We start from the raw sequence: 24,974 nt of genomic DNA, 5'->3' as shown, positions 1-24,974 counted from the left end.
GCCGGCGTATACAAAATTGAGATCAAAGAAATTAGGGTTGCGATTGCGCACCCGCCGCCGCAGTTTGCAATACATCGAGACAAAGAGAAAATCGATGTTCGCTACTGCACCAATCCATCAAATCGCCGGGTCACCAATGGCACAGACGTGGACGCGTAATCATCCGGGCGTTCATACAAATGGCCGTATACACGTGCATCAAGTGTCGAGGCATATCAGTCCGGCGGGCGGTTGCAATTTGTTTAATCTGAAAGAAAAAGAGGGAACCACGACCCGGAGAGGGACGTGGACGTGGGCATGTTTTCTATCCAAAGTTCCCGAGTCGTCCACGCCTCTCCTTCCTACGGCCGTATCTGCCTGCCTCAGCTACCGTTGCCGGTTGGCCCGCGGCGCCCTTCAGTCTAGTTTCTGTATCGCTTCTTCCAAGCACTAAGCGCTGGTTCAACGAGCGCTGCCTCCGCCGTAGTTTGCATCAGCGCCTGCTCCGACCCGCGGTTACCACCCTGTGCCCAAGCCTCGGATCGCCTCCACTGTGGAAGAACCGCTGTAGCGGCCTCCCTTTCTGTCCGGGGAGTTTACAATATTGATGCGGTCAGAGTTGGGAGAGAGATTGATGCGGTAAGATTGCCCCAACGAAATTACTACTGGTGTTACAACTACTACCATCAATACTGCTGCTATGTGCAAAGCTCCAGGCACGGTTTCCAAAACTTGATTTATGCTTTTTTTGACTCCCACGTGCAGGCCAAGGAATTTACAAGCTCACCGTAAAGCGCTACTCCAGTGCATCCAGACGTAGCGTCCATAGTTCATATGATCTGATCATCGCTACAGTCGTCATCCAATGTATTTCTGGTCTGCTGCCGTTGACATCCTGTCCGCCACAGAATAGCTCCAACCTGATGGTCCTATAGTTTATTCACGACCAGCGCCGCTGAGCCGTCAGGCGCCCCTCTGTCCCGAGTCGCTCTCGCTGCAAGGTGCCGTGCCCCTGCTTATGAGTCGCCTCGGCCGACCACGAGCCAGCGGCCGCCTTCGTCGTCGACCGTAAGCTCCGCTTCCGCCTTAAAGCGCCCTCACTTCCTCTTGCTCTGCGCGCTCGCGCTGAACCGGCCACGGCCGCACCTCTCCAACTCGCCGCTGCCGCGGACGCACCTCGTCGACCCGCCGGATGAACCGGCCCTGTCGCCGCGAGCCACCGCCGTCCTCAGGCTGCCCCTCACTCAGCTTTGTGCCCTCACGCCTGCCTGAAGCCGCTTGTCGCGCCGCCTTGTTAAAATGCCGTGGAGCGCCCTGACTCACCATTGCCGTGGCCTCGTCTGCACGGTTTTTTAAGGAATTACTAATTTGAAAGATTAGTATTACTAGTTCCAGATGTGAAGGCGGAAGTGATGCATCCGTTGATCCATCAGCACAAGGAGATGGTAGTACAACAATGATCCATCAGCACAAAGAGAAAAGTCAAGACCAACGACAACTCGGAGGAGGATTTGGTCAGGGTGCACGACGACTCCGAGCCGTTTCCAGTCAAGCGCTGATCGGACTTGCTCCGCTATCGTGGTCTGCCTCGTTCCATCAGCCTCCGTGGTCTGAAGGCCGCTGCTGGCTCTCGTCTTCGGCCTAAACCGGTGCGACAGTAACCCGCCGGCCTACAACTACAGAGTCACCGCCCCTATTGCTATGCTTTGAATCGTCTTTGCTGTATCCGCGGGGGCACGTTGAGCCGGCCTACTGATTTTTAAGATGCTACAGCCGTTGACGAGCCTCTACAATTGCTGGAGGTGTTTAAAGCACTGTATGACATGGCTGCATGCAAGGCCTTTCAGTTTTTGCAAGCAGTACGGAAATCCATCGAGTTACGTAGGTTGTGTGAGATGATCAGAAAAAGAGTGCAGCTTGTGTATGGTCAACCTTCTCAAATTCTCCTTTGACTCCAAGTATGAGAACAGAGAAGAGGTTTCAAGACTTCCAACTGCACCTTCAGAGATTCAGTTATCAAAGTACAATGATCAAAATTCTCAAAGGTTATCTCCTGACTCTACTTATGGATCATCGGTCATGTGGATAAATCAGGTGATATTCATCTAAGTATATTTTCTTGACACATTGTTTTTATCAAAGAACAATTACTTTGGTTCGTAATGTATTTTGTGCAGGACGATGATTCATGATAAAGGTGGTGTCAGGCTATGCCTATGGAGTATGTGTTAGCATCATCATGCGCTAGCATCCGCACCCACTTGTTGTTATACGGGTGTGCGCAAGCCGCTGCCCGTGTAGCTTAATCTACATCAGCTCGCTGGAATTACGCCTGCGATTGACTCGCCCGTCCGTACCGGCTTATAATGTCGCGGCCGACTCATCTGTCCGTGCTGCCTCTGATGCTACGATTGTCTTTACCGTCCGTCTCTCACGGCCTGGTCTACATCAACATACTAGACCGCACATGTTTGCATGAGCTGTTTATTGAGTATGAGCAAGTCACAGCTTGGGTAGCCTGGTTTTCTTTCAACAAAATGGAGGCAAATTATCATATACTATCAACAGCCGTCTGCACTGGATGGTTCAATGGGCAGGCGCACAAGTCGCCGCCACTACAGTTTGGTTAACTTCAAATCACCAGTTGGAAGGAACCATTGGCTGAGTTGTTGACACGGCTCATACGGGATCATTTATAACCCGCCGCAGTCACCTCAACCTTCTGTAGATTCACATCGTGCTATCAACACCGATGATATACAAGTTATGCCGGTTTATATCACGGTCAAATATGGAGAGTTTCAAGCCAACTCCTCAAGTCACTTTTGGGACTCGGGGGCTACGATGACATGACTCAGCAAATCTTGCCAGTTTCAGCAAATTTAAGAACCCCAGGACGATGGAGGGAAAGATAACCCGGTCCCAGAGGCTATTGCTATATTGATGAAAATTTAAAGGCCGTCAGAAAATTTTCGGCTTAGAAAGTATATGACAGTTACAAAATCCCGGCTCAATGAAGAAGTTCCGGGCCATCAGAAAGGATTCCGGTTTAAAATCCGGCTCAAGGGAAGTCAGTCTCACTGAAGCTCTCAAATCCGGTTTAAGAATTTCCGGTTCAAAAAGAATTAATTTCTCGCAAGTTCGAGTTTAAAGGTTGTCAGAATATTTCCAGCTGAAAATGAAGATTCCGGTTTAAAATCCGGCTCAAGGGAAAAATGTCTCCCACAAAGCTTTGAAGCTCTCAATCTCCGGTTCAAGAATAATTTATCTCTAGCAAAAAGTTAAAGGTTGCCGAAGAGGGCCTGTTGCCATGATGCGTGGTTCAAACATGGGTTATCCTGCCTTATTGGCTTATCATATTATTGATCACATGGGGGCTTCTGTTTATAAAGCGGAGTTCTGATTACATATTGATCCGACTATCAAGCCAATATTATCATAAGGGGCCAAAGAGAGTTTGTTGCACATCACAACTCAAACATAGGCACCCGATGAGCATAGCTCACAAATATATCACTTGGGGCTTTGGTTGTATTCGAACCATAGTTACACCTCTTGATCGGCGTAAGGCCACCAGGGAAGTTACTTGGGGGCTCTTTGCTTCGTATCGAACTAAGAGTCTGCACCCTTGTAATAGGCTATCAAGCCCAGCTTGGAAGCCTGGTGTTTGCACCTAAAACCCTGGATTAACCTGCCTTCTTTAAGTAAGTCACTCCGCCCAGGTAAACCTGGTACGACCCGGGAACGTTTGACAGTCAATCTCATAGACCCTGAACTTGTCAAAGTTAAAACGTGATTGATTAAATATTGAGGTCCATCTTAAGAGGCTTTGGGAAATGGTTAATTCAGTGGCCTGGCAGCCCATGAAAAGCCTCGATTTGGAGCCTGGCAGCTCGTAAAAAGCCTCGACTACAAGTTTCCATATGCTTTCATTTGCCAAGTTTTTTCCTCCTTCGATGAGATTTATAACATATTCTGATAAACCGGCGTCCTTGACCCAGCTTTGCTTTCAACTAACAAGTTGTTAGTGCATGATCAGTTCTAATCCGGCGTCCTTTATCCCGGTCTGGTTTTGACTAACAAGTCGCCAGTATTATCAGGAAAATCCAGTGTTTATTATACCCCGGTACGATTTATTATCATAATCCGGTAAATTAAGGAAGGAGTTCTCAATAATCAAGACTGGGGTTACCACCCTCACTACAAAAGTTGGTTAAACCAACGAGGTGATTCTATGTCACATGTATCATCTACGTCATATTTGATTATCTTCAATTACAGCCTTGGTTATAAACCCTAGCTATGTGTTTGGGCATTATGACCCGCCCTGCGGTAAATCGCCAAGGGTTCTTGCGATCTACTTGTGTGCAGGGTAAGAATGCATTCGGGTGCCTACCCACCCTGGCTTTTGACATTAAGTTGCCAGGGCATATGTTATTTGCACTTTGTGCAAGATTTGCAGAATTATGACATATAAATTCAAGCTCATCATCAAAATTGATGCTTTAAAAGGGTTATCCATTTTGGACTTTTTCAAAGGCTATCAGCCACCGGATTATAAAAATTCCGGCTTACAATGAATGCGCATTAAGTCGCCATCGGCCAAGAGCCACCGAGTATTTAAACTCCGGATTTACTTATCAACTGGTAATGTATTCATTTCTTTCATAGCCAAAATTGGCTGGATTTTCATAATGATATTGAATGATTGAGGTTTTTAAACCGGATTATATTATTCAAATCTTCAAATAGCCAACATGGCTGGATTTTTATTATGGTTATCAATAACAAATATTATGATTGAGGTTTTCAAAGTCGCTTTAGCGCAATGGCTATCATATTATCAATGGATATGATTTATTATACAATTGAAGGAATAGTCTCGAGTCGCTGCAGGCTTACGACCCGGCACTTGGGGGCTACATTATTCAAGTTGAGATTACATCAAATATGCAAGTTTCATGTCGCTGCAAGCATACACCATGACACTTGGGGGCTAATGCAAAGTCATTTTTTGCTCACCTTATTGAAGACCCGACTCATTACAGTGTAATGAGCCGGCCCTTGGGGGCTACTAATTGCTCCTGTCAACAATTCAAGATACACAAGTTTTAAAACCATTATATTGACAGGTCCACTGCTTAGTTAGTAAAAGCACAAAGCTCTTAACCTTGTGGACGTGGGTTCAAAGCCCGATGGTGGAGTTACATCACATGGTGTTATTTTCAATGAAGCATGATCATATTTATAAAGTTCTTGCTCGTGATTGCATAATGACCCGACCCTTGGGGGCTATACTGGTTGAAGTTTTTTGAGCATCAGGCAATGACAAGTCCCAGATTGCTGCAAGCATGACAACCCGGCACTTGGGGGCTACATAATACGGAATATTTAGTTGTGACTAATGACTGAGATGAACAATCTGGATTTCTTCAAGGTTGCAACATTTATATTGAAGCAAGTCTTAAGCCATCACTTTGTTCTGCTCAAGACTTGGGGGCTATAGGTATTATATTATTATCGAAGAAATATTTTCAAATTCTCTGTTTAAGCAAACCAGATTGACCCGACGTCACCAATCATTATGACCCTGTGTGTCACATCCCTAGCTTCTGGCATTGCACTAGGGTAACTTCATGTGTGCATCATGTTTAAACTTTGAAAGAAACTTGAAATGGGGATTGCCTAAACCCTAGCATTAAAGTAATTCACTAGGTTCAACCAAAATATTTCCAGTAAATCCAAATGGATTTAAAAAATGTTCATCATTCTTGGGAAAAAACAGGAAACAGTAACCAGAGGCGATGCACATTTTTGCATGACATATTTGGGCTCTGGATTAAATCATACTCTATTTGCATTTGGGCATTTAAATGCTATTAAAAATTTTAAATGCTCAAATAATCATAAACTAAAATGTTTACTGTAGGATATATTCCCAACAGTGATCATGATTAGTTTCATGATTTTTGGAAGTGTCTAAGTATTTTTAATAAATCCCTAAAGACTACAGAATAATAGAAAACAAAATTAAAAACAGAAACAGAGAGAGAGAGAGAGAGAGAGAGCTACGTGGACTTACCTCTGCAGTCCACCTGGCGGCCCAAGTGGCCGGCCCAGCCCACCACCACCTCCTTCCCTGTCGCCTTCCTCCTCGCGCCAGTAGGCAGAGGGCGTGTGCCCGCGGCGCGCCGGCACGCGCCAGCCACCTCCCCCCTACCTGGCTGCCCCCTCTTTCCCCTGGATGTCTCTCGCAACGCCACGCTACCCCCAAGCCCGTGGGGATCGCTCCCTCTCTTGCTCGTTCTCTCCCGCGCCCGCTCCGCACCATGGCCGAAGCCACCGCAAGCTCACCATCGCCGTTCGCATAGCCACCCCATTCCCCTCGACCGCTCGTTGTGTCTGCGAGATCCGCCACATCCTCCTCTTCGTCCATGCCGAGCCATGCTTCGCCGGGAGCCGTGCATCATCCTCACCACCGTCGTCTTCAACCTCGGACGTCCGAGATCGCCGGCGTCGATTCGCTCCGTCCAAGCCATCCCCGAGCACGAAGAGCTTCTCTACGGGTTCCCTGTGAGCCCCTCTTCCTTCGCCCCTCTCCCCGCCGTCCTTTCCTCCCCCCAGTCGTGGTTTCCACCTCGGCCGGAGCTCGCTGCCGCCGTCGCGAAGCTCGCCGTCAGTAGCCACCCCGCCTGGCCAATCCAAGCACGCAGTCGTGCTCCGGGCTTTCTCAGGAAGCCGTAGCGCGCCTCAGGCCGTCCGCTCGTGCACCCTAGCCCTCGCGCCCGTGCAAGCCGCAGCTGCGCCGCCGTGGAACTCGACGCCGTCGACGTTCCCGGCCACCCTAGCATCGCCCGAGGCCACCAACCGACGCGCACCCTTGCTCCGGTTCCAACACGCCCAGCCCCGCTTGCTCCCGTCGCCGAAGTTGGCCGGACGGGGAACGCCGCCGCCTCTGCTTACGCCGGCGAGTAACCGCCGGCCTAATCCAGCCATTAGGCACTAATTGCCAATTAGGTTAGCACCTGAGCCAATGACGGCCGGGCCCCATAGGTTTATTTGACCCACTAATGAAATTATTTGGACTTAATTTGATTCCAGTGGACCCACACGTCAGCATTAACTTTGCTGACGTGGCCTTTGACCGGTCCCACCTGTCATTGACTAGAGCCAGCACTATGTCACTGACCAGTAGACCCCACTGGTCAGGTTTGACCTGGCCAGCCACAGTTGACCTGATGACGTCGCTCTTACGTCATGCTGACGTAGTAAAACCTTTTCTGCATTTTAAATAAATCTAAATGATTTATTTATTTTTAGAAAATATCCAAAACTTTGAAAAATCATAGAAAATAATCTATAACTCAGATTGAAAAGATTTATATATGAAAAATGATCAGAAAAATCCAAAGAATCTGAATCTGGCATTTTCATGCATGTTGGAACAACTTAAAGTTGCTGTTTAGGACAATCCAATTAAATGGCATTGAAGAAATCACATATGGAGTTTGAATTTGAACTTAGGGTTCAGACCAACCCCATTTAACCTGTTGCTAGTTGCATTAGCTGAAAACACAGCATATTGACATGTCACGATCATGCATCATATTGTGCATTGCATTGATTGTGTTCTTTCTGTGTTTGCCGGTGGTTGTCCCCTCTCGATAGACGTTGTACCGACGTTGTGCTTGTTGACACCGATGAAGACCCAATGATATCTTCAGAAGTGGCAGGCAAGCAAAACACCCTTGTTCATTCCGATACAATCCCACTCTCTCGCTCCTGCTCTCTTTTACTGCATTAGGACAACAACGATTCAACTGTTACATGTTGCGGTAGTTGAACCCCTTTCCTCTGCATGACCTGTCATTGCCACAGTAAATAGATGAAATCCACTAGCATGAGTAGGAGTTGTTTGAGCCCTGATGTGCCTACTCATTCATGCTTATTTGTCATGCCTGCTACTGCTTAGAGTTGAGTCAGGTCTGATTCATCGGGGATGAATTGGAACAGTGATGAACATGTCCTACTGTGTGTGAACACGATTTGGTAAAGGTAGCGGTGAGAGGCCATGTAGGAGTACATGGTGGGTTGTCTCATTGAAACCGTCCTTAGGAACTGAGTTCTGTGTTTGTGATCCATGAAACAGTTACTACCACGCATTGGGCCCGAAACCAATGGACCCTCTCGGCCTCTTGATCACCCTTGTCCTCTGTCCAGGAGTTGCAACTAGTTTCTGGTGTTTATAGGATATGTGTTGGCGGCCGTGCGTAGCGCTGACCCTAGGGGTGGGCTATGATGCGCCCGTTTGGTGTCTCGGAACCCTGTACACATCGTCCGGGGCCGTATGTGGAAACCTCGGCCGGACTCCCTGCGGATGGAACCTGGATAGGCGATAAACCTGGACTAGAGACTTGAGTGTTTAGGTAGGCCGTGGCCGACACCCTCGTTGGGCTTCCGCTTGAAGGTTGCCGAGTACATGTCGTGTAAACGGCGGTAAGTGGTGAGAGCATGTGTGAAGAAGTACACCCCTGCAGGGTTAACATCATCTATTCGAATAGCCGTGTCCGCGGTAATGGACTTCTGGGTTGCCTATAACAGTTCATAGACAAGTGAAAGTGGATACTCTAAAACTCGCAAGATAAGTGTGAGTGCTATGGCTGGCCTTCTCGTAGGGAGACGAGAGCGGATCCATAGTGGTGTATTGAATGGTGAACATGTGGACTCGTGTGCGCCACCTCAAAAGAGTTGCTTGCAGTCGTAGTTCAGGTTAGCCACTGATTCAAAGCTGGCTTGCTGCAGTTAAAATCCACCACCCCCTTTGTTGATACCGGTGCATATGTAGTTAGTTCTGATGTAAGTCTTGCTGGGTACATTTGTACTCACGTTTGCCTATTCTATGTTTTTGCAGAGAGACGTCAGTCTCGCTAGTAGTTCCGTGTGGACTTCGAAGTTTAGCTTGATACCTCAGCTACGATCTTGTGCCCTCGGCAGGATCTGGTAGATAGTCAGGCTTCTTAGCCTTTTTCATTTGTAGATGTCTGTACTCAGACATGTTAAGCTTCCGCATGTGCTTGATTTGTATGCTATGATTGTTGGGTCATGAGACCCATGTTTGTAATATCTCGCTCTCGGAGCCTAATGAATAATGTTTGAGTCGTAGAGTCTTGTTGTGATGCCATGTTGTATTTACACATGTCGAGCATATTGTGTGTATGATTGAAATGCTTGGTATGTGTGGGATCCGACAATCTAGTTGTTTATCCTTGGCAGCCTCTCTTATGGGGAAATGTAGTCTTGTGCTTCCATGAGCCATAGTAGTCCGCTACAGCCCGGTTCACCGGCGTCCTGTTAGCCCAGCACTACTGCTCAGGACACTTGACTGGCCGCCATGTGTTTCACTTCGTTCTTGTGTCTGTCCCTTCAGGGAAATGTCACGCGGTAACATCCGGAGTCCTGCCTAGCCTACTACAGCCCGGGTTCCCAGAGTCCTGTTAGCCCAGTGCTACAGCCCAGATTTACACGCTATTGACCGACATGCTGGATGTGATTCATGTATGCCTGTCCCCATAGGTTAGTGACGCTTTGGGTTCACGACTAGCCATGTCGGCCCAGGTTCTCTGTCATATGGATGCTAGCAACACTATTATATACGTGAGCCAAAAGACGCAAACGGTCCCGGGCCATGGTAAGGCGACACCCGTGGGAATACCGTGCGTGAGGCCGCAAAATGATATGAGGTGTTACCGGCTAGATCGACGTGACTTGGAATTGGGGTCCTGACAGCTTTGGTATCAGAGCCTGACTGCCTGTAGGATTACCAAGCCAAACCGGTCGAAGTTGAGTCTAGAAATGCTTTAGTTATATACGGGAATTGATTGTGGAAGGGAATGTAAGGCTCTTTTTGCTCCTTATACCTTGTGCCTTCTGATCCGAGTCACCCTCTTCTCTCCTACGGGGATTAAGAACTAGGCTTCTCATCTTTCTATCAGGATCACGTGTTACTAATCCATAGATTCGTAGGATTGTTGGTCTCAAGCCTCAGTTCAGTTTCTTCTACTCCAGTGTGTTGTTAAATGGCCTCAGAACCCTGATATGATGTTGTTGAGTGGTTATGCCACCATTTTGCAGGATGTCTCAAATATTTTTGAGCATTTACAGTCGTTATGCTGTCCGAGTCATTCCAGGTTTCTAAATAGTCTGATGCATTTGCAAACCCCTTCCTCTTGTTCCTGATGTCCATTTGGGCCAGATTAATCACACTAACCGGTCAGTTGAGGTACTCTATTGCCTCGACATATATGTTGGAGCTATTATTATGACCCTAGGTGTTTTAGGGAGTCACCTAGTAATCTAGCCATCTTTTGTGTTCCGGTGTGATGATTCTGGCCACCATTCTCAAAAGCATCCCGTGATGCCGTTTAGTTAGTACGCATTCTATTCCTGGGTTCTTGGCCCAAAATTCACTCTACTTATCTCGTGTTGATAGTGTTGCTAGTTCTTTTAGGATATTAGTAACCTTGCGACAGTCCTCGAGGTCCGTGGTATTTCCTTCTTTCAAATACCATGAACCATTAAGGCAAAAGTTCTTTGAACCAAAAGATCACAATAAGAGTGCTCTTAATGGGTTATCCATTCAAGAATTGTGAATCTGCTAGTCCTACCTTTCTGCATGGATTATCCGGAAGAAACCTGTTGAACTTGTTCGACATACTAATCTATGCGTCCACAACCCAGAAAATTATATGTCCCTTGAGTGGTTCCTCTTCAGTTGTATCCCGACCATCCTCTATCAGTTGATAGCCAAGAGTACGTGTGCATTTGTGTTCATCGATGCCTAGTATTCTTGTGGTTCGTCAAGCCGTTCTATTTCAGAATGACTAGGAGAAACAAACTCCAGTACCTCATCCATATCCAGGATTGGGTCAAAGCAGTTGTATTCCGCAGATGAAAATGCAACCCAGCTTTTGGTTCTGTTCTACCCTGAAGTATTACCCACTTTATGTCAGGAGCGTCATGAGATTTGCACCTTCTCTTATGAATTCTTGACGCAGTGATACTTCTTGCCATCATTGTTCATTCCTCGGTTCCCGTGTTATTGTAACCGGAATGCCGGCAAGTGAGTCGTGATGTGTGAAACCAATACTCCTAGCAACTCCGTTGCTTAGTAGTTAATGGACAATATTCTCATTCTTAGCGTGTTGGTTATTGAATCATCATTCTAAGATTGATCGTGCTACCTAGTCCATTTTCCTGGTGCACTCTTCGATCAAGAGTTGGGACTGTGTCTATCCTTGCTTAGTTGATCATATCGTCTTGCCCTGAAAAGCAAGATTGTTCTCGAGTTTAGTAACATATCGGTGGTTCATGATTTTCCGAAGATCTTCTCGGAAGTATTACCTGGTTGTCACCTGACCGGTATGTTGAGTTCGTGATTAAATGGGTTTTCTTATAAATCACCCCTTCTCCAAGAATCTGTGTTGGATATCCCTGAGCTAGTTGGTTGAGCTAAACAACAACTTGGAGAGTTGGAAGATAAAGCTTGTCTGACTTAGTTCATGTTAAGGGATATCTTTGTGTGTGTGTGTGTGTGTGATGAAGAAAGATGATATCTCCATTGATTGGTCCTTGTGATCAGTTGTTGGATCTATTGCCTTGTCAAAACTTTGACTTGAGTATGGGCTATCGTCAAGTCAAATCAGAACCAACGATGTTCGTAATGTTGCCTTACTCGTGGTTGATCCCTCGAGCATACACCAGTACATATTTTGGGCTGACCAATGCTATCACCGTGTTCACATGATGGTGGAAGTCCAGTGATATGGAAATTCCGATGAGTTGCTGTTGAGCCCATCAGCAGCATTTTGTCTCCTCCATGAATTGTGTTGAACATCCAGCTAGTGTTGAAAACTTGTGTAAGCATTTTCTTCATGCCCCGTTCATGTAGAATATGTTTGGATGAAAGTAGTGACCTCCTCTAAGTTCACGTGCAAACGATGCAAGTTGCCGCCGTGAGTTCGAGAAAGGTTGTTTTTGTTTCCTCTGGTACCATCCCAAGTCAGTCATGCATGTGCGAAGTATGCTATGGTTTGACAGGCTCGCTACCTCCATTCCATTTGTATTCCCTATCACACCAAGCCACTGGCTGATTTGTTCAGGGAAAAGAAGTTTCTTCATAAGAGCTAATCATATGACTTATGCAAGGACTTCGATATCCTTGATGATGGTTCCCAACTAGGACTCGGCAGTGTTTCATTGTAAGACTACTATGTGATCATGCTTGTCTGGGACAACATGTTCACATGTGTTTAGCAGAACCAGCTCATGTTTTGGAGCTTACTACCATAGTCCATTTCCTGAGAATCTCGCAATATCATCTCGTCGATTTGTGTTGCAAACTTTCATTTTCTTTCCAGACTCGATGAGTCTGGAATATCCTGACACCAACCAGATCTGAATCTCAGGCAGATGTGATGGTTGGGACATTTTCCCAAGAGCTATAATATTGATCTCTCTGTAACCCGGTAAAGTGGATGTCGTGACCAACACACCCAGCCGGAAGACCTATTATTGTAGTATCTTGATTGAGTAAGTTGGCCACCTCCCCATAAGGATCTCGTAGAATTTATTCCAATAGTAGTTCCTTATGGATTTTTGTGTTTCCGAAGTCCGACCTACTACTTGATGTTCTAGATACCAAACCATTTCAAAGAATGGTTAGGCTAGCACATCAAGGAGAGCATTAGAAGCGGAGCGCTAAATGTCTCTCGGTCGATCATCCAGATTTTGATCCCTTGGCCTCGCTAAGGTGAAATCTGAGAAAGTGTTATCTTTCTTTGCATCTGCATCTTCCACCATTATTCATCATTGTAGCATGTTGTGTTGCCAGGATCCTTGACATGGATATTGGTAAAACCTTGATGAATACAGAAATGCTCAAGTTCTTGAGAGCACGCGTAAGCACTAGGATTTATCGTCGGCATTAACTGGGATCCGTTCTCAGTTTTTTCAATTATGCCATAACCTTTCAAATAGTGGAATCTCTCTCTACTATTGGGTTTCTCCCCAGTTACTAGAATCATTCCTAGCGTTTGCATTTTGTTCCCAGCTTGCACCGCCATTGTGTCATCCTACTACGGACTACCCTTCTCAGTAATTATTAACTAGGATCATCCTCAAGTGGTCCTACCACGGGTCCCATCCATCTCCGGTGATAAGCAAAAATCATCCATTGCTTTGTCTTCAACAAGGTAGTCCACATCATCCATTCTAGTCAGGGTATGTCATTCTTTCGAACTTCTTCAAACGATTGCTCGAGATTTTCCCTAGGCTGGTATAAGAATTTTATTGATCTCTGGATCAAAAGTAATTCTGTTTGCCACTTAAGGGATGATTCTACAAGTCACCCTCCTCCAAGATGTCTCGTTTCGGTGTCTTGGAAACTCAACTCCTCGCTACGTTGGCAACCGTTCACCACCCTTTTACATGTGGAATTGTTGCCCACCTAGTGATCCTTTGTCATGTGTTTCACTCCATCCCTCTGGACGTATGCTCCGTGTCTCAGCTCGAGAGATGTTTCAGCGTCTCGCTCCACGAGTTGATCCTAAGTTGTTTGATCTTCGATAAGATCGATCCTTCTAGAGATTTCCCTTTCCTCTCATTTGTCATGTTAGTTGGAGTTCTCAGAGCAGGACATCGAGACAATGATGGTGGTCGAATCAACGTTCTTATCAAGTGCAATTGGATCGAGAAGGTTGTGTTAGTTGCGTTCCCCTTTATCTTACCCTACGCTTGAATCTCGGGACGAGATTCTTGTTTAGTGGGGGTGAGTTGTCACATCCCTAGCTTCTGGCATTGCACTAGGGTAACTTCATGTGTGCATCATGTTTAAACTTTGAAAGAAACTTGAAATGGGGATTGCCTAAACCCTAGCATTAAAGTAATTCACTAGGTTCAACCAAAATATTTCCAGTAAATCCAAATGGATTTAAAAAATGTTCATCATTCTTGGGAAAAAACTGGAAACAGTAACCAGAGGTGATGCACATTTTTGCATGACATATTTGGGCTCTAGATTAAATCATACTCTATTTGCATTTGGGCATTTAAATGCTATTAAATATTTTAAATGCTCAAATAATCATAAACTAAAATGTTTACTGTAGGATATATTCCCAACAGTGATCATGAGTAGTTTCATGATTTTTGGAAGTGTCTAAGTATTTTTAATAAATCCCTAAAGACTACAGAATAATAGAAAACAAAATTAAAAACAGAAACAGAGAGAGAGAGAGAGAGCTACGTGGACTTACCTCTGCAGCCCACCTGGCGGCCCAAGTGGCCGGCCAAGCCCACCACCGCCTCCTTCCCCGTCGCCTTCCTCCTCGCGCCAGTAGGCAGAGGGCGTGTGCCCGCGGCGCGCTGGCATGCGCCAGCCACCTCCTCCCTGCCTGGCTGCCCCCTCTTTCCCCTGGATGTCTCTCGCGATGCCACGCTACCCCCAAGCCCGTGGGGATCGCTCCCTCTGTTGCTCGTTCTCTCCCGCGCCCGCTCCGCACCATGGCCGAAGCCACCGCAAGCTCACCGTTGCCGTTCGCATAGCCACCCCATTCCCCTCGACCGCTCGTTGTGTCTGCGAGATCCGCCACATCCTCCTCTTCATCCATGCCGAGCCATGCTTCGCCGGGAGCCGTGCATCATCCTCACCACCGTCGTCTTCAACCTCGGACGTCCGAGATCGCCGGCGTCGATTCGCTCTGTCCAAGCCATCCCCGAGCACGAAGAGCTTCTCTACGGGTTCCCTGTGAGCCCCTCTTCCTTCGCCCCTCTCCCCGCCGTCCTTTCCTCCCCCCCAGTCGTGGTTTCCACCTCGGCCGGAGCTCGCTGCCCCCGTCGCAAAGCTCGCCCTCAGTAGCCACCCCGCCTGGCCAATCCAAGCACGCAGTCGTGCTCCGGGCTTTCTCAGGAAGCCGTAGCGCGCCTCAGGCCGTCCGCTCGTGCACCCTAGCCCTCGCGCCCGTGCAAGCCGCAGCTACGCCACCGTGGAACTCGACGCAGTCGACGTTCCCGGCCACCCTAGCATCGCCCGAGGCCACCAACCGACGCGCACCCTTGCTCCGGTTCCAGCATGCCCAGCCCTGCTTGCTCCCGTCGCCGAAGTTGGCCGGACGGGGAACGCCGCCGCCTCTGCTTACGCCGGCGAGTAACCGCCGGCCTAATCCAGCCATTAGGCACTAATTGCCAATTAGGTTAGCACCTGAGCCAATGACGGCCGGGCCCCATAGGTTTATTTGACCCACTAACGAAATTATTTGGACTTAATTTGATTCCAGTGGACCCACATGTCAGCATTGACTTTGCTGACGTGGCCTTTGACCGGTCCCACCTGTCATTGACTCGAGCCAGCACTATGTCACTGACCAGTAGGCCCCACTGGTCAGGTTTGACCTGGCCAGCCACAGTTGACCTGATGACGTCGCTCTTACATCATGCTGACGTAGTAAAACCTTTTCTGCATTTTAAATAAATCTAAATGATTTATTTATTTTTAGAAAATATCCAAAACTTTGAAAAATCATAGAAAATAATCTATAACTCAGATTGAAAAGATTTATATATGAAAAATGATCAAAAAAATCCAAAGAATCTGAATCTGGCATTTTCATGCATGTTGTAACAACTTAAAGTTGCTGTTTAGGACAATCCAATTAAATGGCATTGAAGAAATCACATATGGAGTTTGAATTTGAACTTAGGGTTCAAACCAACCCCATTTAACCTGTTGCTAGTTGCATTAGCTGAAAACACAGCATATTGACATGTCATGATCATGCATCATATTGTGCATTGCATTGATTGTGTTCTTTCTGTGTTTGCTGGTGGTTGTCCCCTCTCGATAGACGTAGTACTCACGTTGTGCTTGTTGACACCGATGAAGACCCAATGATATCTTCAGAAGTGGCAGGCAAGCAAAACACCCTTGTTCATTCCGATACAATCCCACTCTCTCGCTCCTGCTCTCTTTTACTGCATTAGGACAACAACGATTCAACTGTTACATGTTGCGGTAGTTGAACCCCTTTTCTCTGCATGACCTGTCATTACCACAGTAAATAGATGAAATCCACTAGCATGAGTAGGAGTTGTTTGAGCCCTGATGTGCCTACACATTCATGCTTATTTGTCATGCCTGCTACTGCTTAGAGTTGAGTCAGGTCTGATTCATCGGGGATGAATTGGAACAGTGATGAACATGTCCTACTGTGTGTGAGCTAAGTGTGTGAACATGATTTGGTAAAGGTAGCGGTGAGAGGCCATGTAGGAGTACATGGTGGGTTGTCTCATTGAAACCGTCCTTAGGAACTGAGTTCTGTGTTTGTGATCCATGAAACAGTTACTACCACACATTGGGCCCGAAACCAATGGACCCTCTCGGCTTCTTGATCACCCTTGTCCTCTGTCCAGGAGCTGCAACTAGTTTCTGGTGTTTATAGGATATGTGTTGGCGGCCGTGCGTAGCGCTGACCCTAGGGGTGGGCTATGATGCGGTAGATACACCGTGGCCGGGCATGCCGGGCGCCCGTTTGGTGTCTTGGAACCCTGTACACATCGTCCGGGGCCCTATGTGGAAACCTCGGCCGGACTCCCTGCGGATGGAACCTGGATAGGCGATAAACCTGGACTAGAGACTTGAGTGTTTAGGTAGGCTGTGGCCGACACCCTCGTTGGGCTTCCGCTCGAAGGTTGCCGAGTACATGTCGTGTAAACGGCGGTAAGTGGTGAGAGCGTGTGTGAAGAAGTACACCCCTGCAGGGTTAACATCATCTATTCGAATAGCCGTGTCCGCGGTAATGGACTTCTGGGTTGCCTATAACAGTTCATAGACAAGTGAAAGTGGATACTCTAAAACTCGCAAGATAAGTGTGAGTGCTATGGATGGCCTTCTCGTAGGGAGACGAGAGCGGATCCGTAGTGGTGTATTGAATGGTGAACATGTGGACTCATGTGCACCACCTCAAAAGAGTTGCTTGCAGTCGTAATTCAGGTTAGCCACTGAGTCAAAGCTGGCTTGCTGCAGTTAAACTCCACCACCCCCTTTGTTGATACCGGTGCATATGTAGTTACTTCTGATGTAAGTCTTGCTGAGTACATTTGTACTCACGTTTGCCTATTCTATGTTTTTGCAGAGAGACGTCAGTCTCGCTAGTAGTTCCGTGTGGACTTCGACGTTTAGCTTGATACCTCAGCTACGATCTTGTGCCCTCGGCAGGATCTGGTAGATAGTCAGGCTTCTTAGCCTTTTTCATTTGTAGATGTCTGTACTCAGACATGTTAAGCTTCCGCATGTGCTTGATTTGTATGCTATGATTGTTGGGTCATGAGACCCATGTTTGTAATATCTCGCTCCTCGGAGCCTAATGAATAAATGTTTGAGTTGTAGAGTCTTGTTGTGATGCCATGTTGTATTTACACATGTCGAGCATATTGTGTGTATGATTGAAATGCTTGGTATGTGTGGGATCCGACAATCTAGTTGTTTATCCTTGGCAGCCTCTCTTATGGGGAAATGTAGTCTTGTGCTTCCATGAGCCATAGTAGTCCGCTACAGCCCGGTTCACCGGAGTCCTGTTAGCCCAGCACTACTGCTCAGGACAATTGACTGTCCGCCATGTGTTTCACTTCGTTCGTGTGTCTGTCCCTTCAGGGAAATGTCACGCGGTAACATCCGGAGTCCTGCCTAGCCTGCTACAGCCCGGGTTCCCGGAGTCCTGTTAGCCCAGTGCTACAGCCTGGATTTACACGCTGCTGACCGACATGCTGGATGTGATTCATGTATGCCTGTCCCCATAGGTTAGTGCTGCTTTGGGTTCACGACTAGCCATGTCGGCCCGAGTTCTCTGTCATATGGATGGTAGCAACACTATCATATACGTGAGCCAAAAGACCCAAACGGTCCCGGGCCATGGTAAGGCGACACCCGTGGGAATACCATGCGTGAGGCCGCAAAATGATATGAGGTGTTACCGGCTAGATCGACGTGACTTGGAATCGGGGTCCTGACACTGTGGTTGCAACCCGACATCATCAATAATCATGAACCGGCGTTGGCAACAATTATGAACCGGCGTTGGCAACAATCATGACCCGGCATTATCAGTTTTTATAACCCGACAATGGTGGTAATCATAAACCAGCGAGTTCTACATCTTCAAGCCGGCTGAATATCAGTTGAATATTTGAAGACCAATTTTTTTTCAAATTAGAGCATTAAAGGCCGATTTAAATGGATTCTTTATTTGTAATATTTCTTCTACAAGCAAATTTATTATGAAGCTGGTCTAATGACCCAGATTTTCTAGAAGAAGGAAATAACAAGGACTTAAGGATGATCAAATGCCGGCTTACAAGAATATTTAACCCGGAGCGCAACCTGTCAAATTCGTTCTTGTGTTTATGTTGCAGGATCAGTTTAACATGGATAAATCCAAATTAAATTGGGGGCTAATGTCGGGGATATACCCCGCGGTATAAACCGCCGGATGTATGACCCGGCTGGAGTTTGGCGATTCACTAGCGACCCGCTTGGACCTGGCGGTTTACGATTCATTGGTAATTCGGCAGGCGGGTCAGAGGAGCGACAAGACCCGGTGGCCCAACGGGCGGTTCATGAAAGGCCGGCTCATGTTATGGTGGGCCGATTTAAGAGGAAAGCGTAAGGAGTATTCCCTCACAAAGGAAGCAAGACTAGGACTCCAATTGTAATAGAGTAATCGTAGTCCTACTAGGACTAGTCATGTAACCCGCCCCTTCAACATATATAAGGAGGGGCAAGGCTCCCCAAAAGAGGGACAAGAAAGAAGAAACAATTTCTAGGGCTAGACACAACTAGGAGAGCCGGATTACGGTGACTCCCTCATGATGATAATGAGACCTAGCCACAAACAGCATGTACGGCTATTACCGGATGATGTTTCCCGGGGCCCGAAGCTGTCTAAACCCTTGTCTTGTGTTGCATCTCTCGATTCCGCTCAACCCCTCTCAAGCTACCACATAGATGCATTGGCCTCACGACTAAGTCCTCCCACTAGGACATCTGCCGTGACAATTTCACAACAATCCCCCTTCTCTTTCCCCAATCGATCCCAACGCTCCTCCCTCCTCTCGCTCTCTCCCTCACCCCATAGCGCCTTGCCTCGCTGCTACCTCCCTGTCGCCCCGGAACATCTCGTCAGACCGCGCCCTGCTGCAGCTGGTCTTCCCGTGCGCCGGCGACCCGACCTGCCCCGCAACCTCCTTCCTCGCCCTGGATGTCGCAGGGAGCTCAAGCCCCGCCGTCGGTCGCCCGCAACCTCCTCCTCCTCTCTGCTCCTCCGCGGGAGTCGTCCCGAGCTCGCCGCCCCGCCGCATCACCAGGGATGCCGAGTGCCACCTCGCAACCCCGCCGGCGACCTCGACCTTCGGCCGAGGCCCCTTTGCCTCCTCCTCGTCGCTTGGCCGCTGCCCCGCTGCGTCCTGTCAGACTGCGCCGCCCAGACCACTTCCTCATCAGCGTCCTCCTGTCGTGGCACCAAGGCGAACATGAGCGGCTCCAGCCTACCCTCGGTCCTTCCCGAGCTCCTTGCCCCCACCACTAGACCTCCATCCCGCCGACGACCACGTGCCTCGCACGCCGCTGCGCTGTGCAGGAGATCTGCCACTGCCACCGGTCGCTTCCAGCGAGATCTGCTTCCTCTGCCGCCCCGAAGCCCAGTGCTTGCGACCTGTTTTGCTCCGGCGAGCCCCTGCTCTGCTGCAACTCCACCGACAAGCCACAACTTCCTATCCACGCATCTACGCCAAGGCATACCCCTTGGTTCACCAAGTACACACGTAGGTGGGGACGCCAAGACCTACGAGAACGACTTCATGGACCGACGAGTACCACGACGACCATTGTTCACCAAGTACACCTTCAGATGCCAAGTTCCTCTTCAAAATGTACGACTACACGGTGTTGCGCAAAGTACCACGATGGCCGGAGCCCTCGGACCCGTCAAGTCCGTCTATGAACCATGAACAACTACCATCACCGAAGACCATCGAGTGAATAAATACCGCCGCATGGGTCCGACAAGACGCCGAGTACCACGACACTACCGTCGACCCCCGGAGGACTCAAACCCGTCAAGTTCCCTTTGGATGCGCCAAGTTCCACAGCGTCGCATAAGTTTCTTCGTGAACTTGTTCGACCACTCAGATTCGCAAGTACCACAATGCTCGGAGTCCTCGGAGGCGTCAAGTCCCTCTCCGACCGTGTACCACTACCCTCGTGAGAACGACTACTTCCCACGACGACCCCGTGAACAACTACTTCCCCTTCGACACGTGTACCTCTACCGTCGAAGTCGTTCCGCTCTTAAAACGCATGCTATGAAGGTATAATCGCCTAGACGACGGTCGTGGACGAATGCTTGTGATGTGTTGTATGAGATGCCCGTGTTTGCACCATGTCCGAATTGATCCTTCCACGTTCCTCGTTTCCTTGCCACCGTCATGTGGGACACCCGGTTACGGGGAGCACTCCACCATCTCTTGCACGTTCCACACATCCGCACACTTCTCTTTTGCATCGGTATCTCAATTGAGTTACTGGTACCGATATGTTGCCGTGGCACCCCTTTTCGTTCTGCAACGGTGAAAAATGCTTCATTATATGCTCATGTCAACTTTTAACAAAAATTGCATAAAACTTGAACATGTCACTAACATCATGATAATAACTTTTAAAATGTTTAAAATTGTTGTTGCATTAAATTGCTAATGCACATGAGGATTTACCGGAATTGTTGTTTTATGTTTCCTGCCTCATTTAAAGTGCCTAACTGTGTATTTTACTCATGTTTCACCCCTTTCCATGCTAATCAACATTTAATATTGTTGAGTACATAAACGAGAGAGAACTAAATAAGTCATGTGGTGTTTCATCAGTATGCAACTCGTTGCATATTGAGCTCCACTTAATTTGTAGTTTTGGTTGTTGCACTTTGCTATGTCATACCTCTTTAAATCGGACATTCATCATACTTGGTTGTGCATCATGCCATGTTTATGCTTGGTTGTTTACTATGTTGCTTGCTTCTTTCCGGGTTGCTTCTCTCGTTAGCTTCGGTTTCGTTCCGGAGTTGTGAGGATTCGTTCGACTACGTCTGTTTGTCTTCTTCATGGACTCCTTCTTCTTCCTTGCGGGATCTCAGACAAGATGATCATACCCTCGAAATCACTTCTATCTTTGCTTGCTAGTTGTTTGTTCTATCGCTATGTCATGCTACCTACCACTTGTTATATCATGCCTCCCATATTGCCATGTCAAGCCTCTAACCCACCTTCCTAGCAGACCGTTGTTTGGCTATGTTACCGCTTTTGCTTAGCCCCTCTTGCAGCGTTGCTAGTTGCAGGTAAAGTTGAAGTTTGTTCCATGTTGGAACATGGATATGTTGGGATATCACAATATCTCTTCTTTAAATGAATGCATCTATATACTTGGTAAAGGGTGGAAGGCTTGTCCTTATGCCTCGTGTTTTGTTCCACTCTTGCCGCCCTAGTTTCCGTCATACCGGTGTTATGTTCCTTGATTTTGTGTTCCTTACGCGGTTGGGTGTGATGGGAACCCCTTGATAGTTCTCTTTGAATAAAACTCCTCCAGTAAGGCCCAAGCTTGGTTTTACCATTTGCCTAACAACCTATAACCTTCCCTTGGGTTCTGCAGACCCGAGGGTCATCTTTATTTTAACCCCCCCGGGCCAGTGCTTCTCTAAGTGTTGGTCCGAACCGAGCCGCCTGCGGGGCCACCTCGGGGAAATTCGAGGGCTGGTTTTACTCGTAGCCTGTCTCGTCCGGTGTTTCCCTGAGAACGAGATACGTGCCACTCCTATCAGGATTATCGGCACATCGGGTCACTTTGCTGGTCTTGTTTTACCATTGTCGAAATGTCTTGTAACCGGGATTCCGAGACTGATCGGGTCTTCCCGGGAGAAGGAATATCCTTCGTTGACCGTGAGAGCTTATGATGGGCTAAGTTGGGACACCCCTGCAGGGTATAAACTTTCGAGAGTTGTGCCCGCAGTTATGTGGTAGATGGGAATTTGTTAATATCCGGTTGTAGATAACTGGTCACTTAACTTAATTAAAATGAATCAACCGCGTGTGTAGCTGTGATGGTCTCTTTTCGGCGGAGTCCGAGAAGTGAACACGGTCCTGTGTTATGTTTGAATGTAAGTAGTCTCACGATCACTTCTTGATCATTTCTAGCTTCTCGACCGTTGCGTTGCTTCTCTTCTCGCTCTTATTTGCATATGTTAGCCACCATACTGTCTTAGTGCTTGCTGCAGCTCCACCTCATTACCCTGTCCTACCCATAAGCTTAAATAGTCTTGATCTCGTGGGTGTGAGATTGCTGAGTCCTCATGACTCACAGATACTTCCAAACAGTTGCAGGTGCCGATGATACTAGTGCAGGTGACGCAGCCAAGCTCAAGTGGGAGCTCGATGAAGATCTTGATCGATGTTTTGTGTCTTTTCCGGTTGATCAGTAGTGGAGCCCAGTTGGGACGATCGGGGATCTAGCATTTGGAGTTGTCTTCTTTTATTTTGGTTCCGTAGTCGGACCTTGATTGTACTCTGGTTGATGTATGTTTAACTTGTTATTTATGTTAAGTGGCAATTGTAAGCCAACTCTTTATTCCTTTCTTATTCAGTACATGGGATTGTGTGAAGATTACCCCTCTTGCGAGAAAACCACCATGCGGTTATGCCTCTAAGTCGTGCCTCGACACATGGGAGATATAGCCGCATCCTGGGTGTTACAAACAGAATGGTTTCCAAATCCATCCCCAACCATAGGACCAATGGCCTCGTTAGGGAAGGATCCGAAGAATCTTTATTCAGCGCCGTCATTGTCGCCGCCGAAGCCAAGATGATGACCAGCCTAAAAACCTAGACTACAATTGAGTAAAAACGATACACACTCGTGGATCCGGCGCCCCCCCTACCACCGATGACCGAGGTCGCCGACGGAGGTGAGCCACTGGAGGACGACGCTGAAAGAGGGCCTCTCCTGGCAGTGGCTAGGGTTCCAGCCGCCAGGGAGAGAAAAACGATCAGAGATGATCTGATGGGTCGATGGCCAGTTGCGTCTTGCGTGCCTGATTCTGTCCGTGCTCTTTCTGATGGTGGTTTGTATCGTTGCCTTTGTATATGCAAGTATACGTGAGTATTATGAGGGGAGGCAAATTTTCGACAGATTAGACAACATGTTTATCAAATATTAAGCGGCCCTCTTTGCGTGTTGTTGTTATTTATTTTGTGTGAATTTTCTGCATTGAAAGTTGCACTTGGCTCGAGGTCCGTCATTCTCAACGGATTGCATGTTGGTTATGTCTACTTTGGCGAGAGGTTCCAAGTGTGTCGAGGAATTGTCCATCTGTCCTAGTCACCCCTGCTTCAGGTTAGCCGTACTGCTCGTGTAACTGGGAGTATTATTTTATCGGTGGATCTTGGAGGAGTTTTGCATCGTAAAAAACCAGGACAAAATATCGGCGTGTCCGAGGTCGTGTCCATATCAGTTAGTATCAGATTACTGGGTTTATTATGGTGCAAATTTTCTCTATAATTTGTTCGTACAGATTCTATAATTGCGATGAGGACAAAATAATATTTTGATGGTGAGATGTCCCAATGTGAGAAGGATCCGTCACGAGCCCTTTCATGGTTTGAAATCTACGCGAGAGTGAATGTGGGGCCAATTACTTGTGCTGCAATCTTTGATCGTTCTTCAGAAATAAATTTAGTAATGCATTGAAGCTAGCGATAGTAGAGCATCCAGACCTATATAAGCTCACATGGCATGGAAAAATTGTGACAATAAAACATCAAGTAGAGGTGACTTTTGGATTTTGTGGATTTACCCGGTTCGGTTTTATGTGATGTTCTTCCATATCATAAATATGTGAGTAGCTTGATACTTGGTAAATCTTGGATAAAAAAGAGGGAGTTGCAGATTGATAAATCTGGCAATTTTTCGTGGAGGAAATTTAAGTTTCTTTGTCAAGGTCAGTGGGCCTATTTTGAAGCATACTCTTCCGAACAATATTTGGAGGATCATAAGAGGCGAGACCGTGCACAGGCTGCAACTGATGCAAAGAAACAACAAGAGAAGATGGTGTTGTTAGAAAAATAAAAAAGGCTGAGGATGGTGCCATTGTTACTAAAAACATTTCTGCACATGAGGAGAAAAAAGAGAAGGTGGTAGTACCAATGAGTGGGTTGAATGTACAACTTAAGAGGATAGATGGCGGAGATAGCATGACAGTGAGCGGAGATCAACACACGAGTTTATTTCAGACTCACTGTGACATCAAGGGTGCATCGTGCAAGTTAAAAATTGATGGTGGTAGCTGCACTAATGGCATCAGCAAGATGTTGGTGGAGAAGCTTGGTTTGTCGACATGGTGATATGATGAACCATATCATTTGGAGTGGTTGAACAATTGTGGGCAGCTAAAATTACACATAAGGCACGTGTAACATTTTCTGTTGGGTAGTATGTCGATGAGGTGGAATGCGATGTTTTACCAATGGAAGTCTACGGCTTGTTACTAGGCCGGCCTTGGCAATTTGACAATAGTGTACAACATGCTGGAAGGACCAACACATACACTTTTATTCATAATGGGAAGCAAAGGACAGTTAAATCGATGAATGAGAAATTAATTCGCTCTGATGTGCTATTGATAGTGCAAAAGAAGAGGGTTCCCAAGAACAACATGAAACCAAATATGGTTTCCCTTCAAGTGGAGGAGGATGATATTCTTTCGGTAAAGAAGGTCTCTAAAGATACCACAAAGTAGTGGACGGCTTCGCTTCAAGAGGAAGTGGATGATGTGGCCGCCAACGTCGGTATCATTTCTGACAAGACATGCTCGACCATATATATTGGTCCAAGTGAATTGCATGCTTCA

The 24,974-nt window shown here is 47.3% G+C and overlaps 1 long non-coding RNA gene across 1 annotated transcript; it reads left to right on the top strand.

The window, feature by feature from the left end:
* The first annotated feature begins 307 nt into the window (after positions 1 to 307).
* Positions 308 to 2,636, top strand: LOC147984984 (uncharacterized). Its single transcript, XR_015616375.1, has 2 exons — positions 308 to 618; positions 745 to 2,636. It is a non-coding gene; the product is annotated as an uncharacterized LOC147984984 (long non-coding RNA).
* Positions 2,637 to 24,974: the final 22,338 nt, after the last annotated feature.

Source organism: Triticum urartu, chromosome 2A, assembly GCF_056163025.1.
Source record: "Triticum urartu cultivar PI428250 chromosome 2A, HENAU_Tu73, whole genome shotgun sequence".
NCBI lineage: Eukaryota > Viridiplantae > Streptophyta > Magnoliopsida > Poales > Poaceae > Triticum > Triticum urartu.
Note: the sequence above shows the minus strand (reverse complement) of the source record. Positions and strands in the feature narration are given on the sequence as shown.